General features: G+C 43.2%; 1 pseudogene; it reads right to left on the bottom strand.

The window, feature by feature from the left end:
* The window catches only part of LOC100941369, a 7,028-nt pseudogene extending 2,426 nt beyond the window's left edge, over window positions 1-4,602 (bottom strand).
* Between the last annotated feature and the right edge of the window lie 71 nt (window positions 4,603-4,673).

Here is a 4,673-nt window from a genome sequence, read left to right as displayed (position 1 = left end):
AGAAAAAGTATCCAATGTACTCAGCCCCACTATGAAACCAATATATAGTTTTCTTATGAAAGCTATAACCCAATTATAGCCTAAGAAGAAGGGGAAAGAGGAAAGGGAAGGGGGAGGATGGGTAGAGGGAGAGTAATTGGTGGGACCAAACCTATGGTGCATCTTACAAAGGTACATGTGAAATTTACTAGGTGTAGAATATAAATATCTTAACACAATAACTAAGGCTATGTTAACCAGTTTGATGAAAATATTTCAAATTGTGTATAAAACCAGCACATTCTACCCCATGATTGCATTAATGTACACAGCTATGATTTAATAAAAAAAGAAAGGAGAAAAACCATGCCCAGATTTCCCAGGGAAGTGGGGTATGCAACTTCCTATCTCACACTTTGGGAAATAGTAGCCTGGGAGGATTCTGGTAAGCATGTCCCAGGGTGGCTTCTGCCCTGTCAGGCACTACCAGACAGGAAAAAGGAGGTGAGTTGTGAGTCAACAAAGCCTGGAGAATTCTCACAACATCCTCCACATGGATGGGCAGTGACTCCAGGGGCTGAAGAGGCTGCCTTAGGGGGAGTCATGGAAAGACCACAGGTGTAGAGAGTGGGCATCCCTGGCCACAGCTGTGGGAAATGGAGGAGGCCAGCAAAGCCACCAAAACCTTCTTAATGGTCTCTCTGGCTACAGTTGTAATAACTAGCAACCACTTACCCACTACCTCATCTGGAGCTTCCCCCACCCTCCAGCCCATACAATAAGTAGGATCCTCAGAATTACAGATCAAAGAAAAATAATAAAACAAGGTTCTATGAAGGAAAGAAAGACAGAAAGAGACAGATGGTAAACCTCAAAGAAAGTAAAACAGGAACATTTAGAGGGTGTCAAGAGGTGGAATTGGGCTGGGGGATCACAGGACAAGCCAGCCTGTCAGTGGGACTGAAATTTGAGTTGGACCTGAAGAGTGCGGTTCATCACACTAAGATCTCCATGAGAGGTTCTCCAACCTCACTGTGCCTGGAAATTACCCAGGGAGCTAAAAATAAACAAACAAATAACCACCATCAGCTGTGATTTCCACCCAGCCCCTGGGCTGTGGGTTGAGCCCCAGGCAACAGTATGTCTTGAGAATTCAGTAGATGATTCTAAAGTCCAAAGGGTATTGAGACGCACACCTTTGCAGACAAAATAATTTCAGAATTCAGACCATCAAACTTGGTTCCTAGTAAAAGAATGACTATCCAAATGATATGAACATTTTTAAGATTTGTAATACAAATTGTTCAATTATTTCCAAGAAGAAATAATTCTTCTTGAAAATAAGAAGTTGTTGGATGCAACAACTTCACTTTGAAGGACACCTTTTGAAAGGAAGAATTCTCTTTGAATTCTGGAGTTCGTGGTGAGTGGGTGGCTTCCATGCCCAATGTCAGCGAAAGATTTGAAACACAGGAGCAAGCATTATTTCATCTCTCCTTTGTCCTTTCTTCTTCTTCTCTTTGCCTTTCTCTTCTTGCTCTATTTAATTTTCCTTAATAGAAATCTTCTGTCTTTTGCTGGCCAGCAGAATCCAGCGACAGACTTGTCTCAAGTTCTAGTATACCATGTCCCCCCTCCCCCCAACTACTGTACTCTACTAATTCTTGACCAGATTAAAGGAAAATACAGAAATTAAAGCCCCCGTACACTATTAGGTTATGAGGATAAAGGCCAATTATTTAGTCACAGATTTAGAGATCAGTTGGAGGTGACATTTGTACCCTGCATGTAGAGTTCTCAGAAATGGTACATGCGCAGTACCAGGGCAGAATGGCTCACTTTGTGGTGGGGATTTGTAGACACAAGCATAGACAAAGCCTCCTTTTCTTTCTCCCCTTCCAGCCCTCTATATTCCACTTCCACGTAGATGGGAAGAGCCTCTTGGGGCAAGAATATTCATGATACAAAAACTGTCACTTAAGGTACTCAGAAACAGATCGCAGAGTCTCCAAGAAAGTTCATCTCTTCATTTATTTGTTTTTACTCTCTTAGATTCTATATTTGATTTCCTCTTAACATTTAAATGTATCATCTCTGGGTTTATTGATTTCTTCTTCTTCCTTTTTCTAAAATGAAGTCTATTCCACAGAGTTGTTATAAATACCAGCCTGGAAGTAAGGAGAACCTTACACAGTTCGGACATGGCCGGAACATTCGTCCCCGCCATGTCATCCACCCTATGGACCTCTAGGAATGAGGCAGGGGATTGCCCAGGAGAGCGATTCTCCTCTGTCTCAGACTGCATCTTGGTGAAAGGGATAGCTTTCCCATACGAAGAAAGGCAATCTCAAAGCATGGCACGAAGAGGGCTACTTTTCCCCAATTCCAGGTTCATTTGTCAAAGGACTGGGGTGGCCACAGTGGCAACACTGTGAGGAACTGTCAGGACTCTGAAACAGCATTCCTCTGCCAGCAGAAAAATGTGCCAAAGGACTTCGAGAAGGGGTAGATGATGGTGCAGGATCCTAGCAGCAAAACCTCCAGGGAGAAATAGATGACTCTTTTTTACTTTTCTATTGGCTGCATGGAAAAACTAGCTGATTACTGTTATACTACAGCTATGTAATGTTAAACATCTGTTTGCTAGGAAATATTTGGATAATTGAAAACAGGATTTGTTTAAATTCCAAACCCTGGAACAAAGCTTTGCCAGGATCTCTCCCCACCAGCCCCTCTTGCCCTACATCCTGGGCCTTGGGCCACAAAACTGCTGGGGCCTCAGCAATGCACAGGCATTAACAAACCCTGGGAAATGGGTTTTCCTGAGGTGGCCAAAGACCAGACATGTGGCCTGATGAGCTCAGAATGCCTGAATGTATAAATACTTGTTTTGATCCAGATTAATGCTTATTTTTATCCAGATGTTTTGGCCACCAAAACAAAATTAGAGGCACCACTAAGGAATTTTTACCTCCCCCAATCCTACATGCCTGCACTGATCTGAAACTCCTTCTTATTAAGACAGGCTTAATAGTTTTTAAGCAAGAACAGCAAATCCATTTTACATTATTGTTAGCTCATTATCAGTTAGCTGCAGGCAATGCAAGATCAGGATTTTGTGTGTAGGTATCTATGCATATAGCAATAATAGCTAACAATTATCAAACATTTTTCCATAAGTTGGGACATTAATGCTTTAAATGCAATAATTCAGTTAGTCTTGTAGGAGCACCAATGGAAACACAAAGAAGCTAAGCCTCTTACCCCAAATCTGAAGAACTAGAACAGCAGTTCTCAACCTGTGGGTCGCGATCTCTTTGTAACAATGAAAATACATTGAGGCATTAGGAAGGTTAAGAACCACTGAACTGGAAGGATGGAGTTGCCATTTCCTAAGATGAGGAGCAGTGGGGTGGATGTTTAAGTGGGGGCAAGCATAACTTCTCTTTCTGATATGTTAAATTTGAGGTGCCAATTAGGCCCTGCCATGGCTTAAATATTTTTGTCCTCCACCCTCAAACTCATGTTGAAACTTAATTTCAATGCAACAGTGTTGAAAGGGGGAGCCCAATGGGAGGTGTTCAGGTTATGAGGGCCCTGACCTCATAAATGGATTACTGCCACTATAACGGGGTTTGTGGGAGTGGGTTCCCTCTCTCCCATTCTTCTGCCATGTGAGGAACAGTGTTATTCCCCTCCGGAGATTCAAGGTGCCGTCTTGGAAGCAGAGACTGGCCCTTACCAGACACCAAGCCTGATGGCATCTTGACCTGGGACTTCCCAGCCTCCAGAACCATGAAAAATCAATTCTGTTTGTTATAAATTACCCAGCCTCAATTATTCTGTCATAGTAACACAAAATCAACAGAAAACAGGCATCTGAGTAGAAATGCCCTGAAAGCCTTCAGATGCAGGTGCTTTGCTTCAGAACCAAGGTAGATGCCAGAGGTGTAAATAGGGAGGTGCTGGGTATGAGTAGCACCTAAGTGATGGTTCTGGGAGGGATCACCTGCGGGGGCATGTAGAGAGGAGATAAGAGAATGGCATCTGGGTGGGTCAGCATCAAGAGATCTAGGAAAGGAGCAGCAGAGGACATGAGGAGTAGCTGATAGGGAGCCAGGAAAGACAGACACCAAGAGCTTATGGTGTCCAGGCATGAAGAAAGGGAGCATTTCAAGGGAGAGGGGGTAGTTAACTTGTCAAGTGCTGCCAACAGGTGGAGTGTAAGGATCAGCCATTATATTTGGCAATAGGAGCTCATTATTGACCTTGAAAAGCCTCTGCCAAGTGCTGACTGACATGGTCGGAATGGAAGGCTGGGAGACGTAGGTGTTGGAGGAGAAGAGTCCTCCGCTGGTGCCCTCACTTCACTGTCCTTTAAACTTTTTAATTCCAATGACTTTCACCTCCACTCCACTGCAGCCTCTAAAACAATACCTCTTCCTCTCCTTTAATCTTGAACACTTGCAGTCCAGAAATCCTAAGCTCTAAAGCTTTATACTACAAAAGCCTGACAATAAAGTTCATGAACTTGCTACTGTACCCTTATGTTGGCAGCACTATACAAGCAGCTTGGTATGGTTTCATAACCTTGGTATATCCGTATCTCACAATTGTGTTCATGTCAACATGTGGCGGTGTCTTACTGAATGGCATTTATTGTTTCATATTTTTGTGTGTCGTCACAAGAATGT

This window comes from Otolemur garnettii, unplaced genomic scaffold, assembly GCF_000181295.1.
Source record: "Otolemur garnettii isolate 467f Iridium unplaced genomic scaffold, OtoGar3 scaffold00077, whole genome shotgun sequence".
Taxonomy (NCBI): domain Eukaryota; kingdom Metazoa; phylum Chordata; class Mammalia; order Primates; family Galagidae; genus Otolemur; species Otolemur garnettii.
This window is presented reverse-complemented; position numbering and strand designations above follow the sequence as displayed.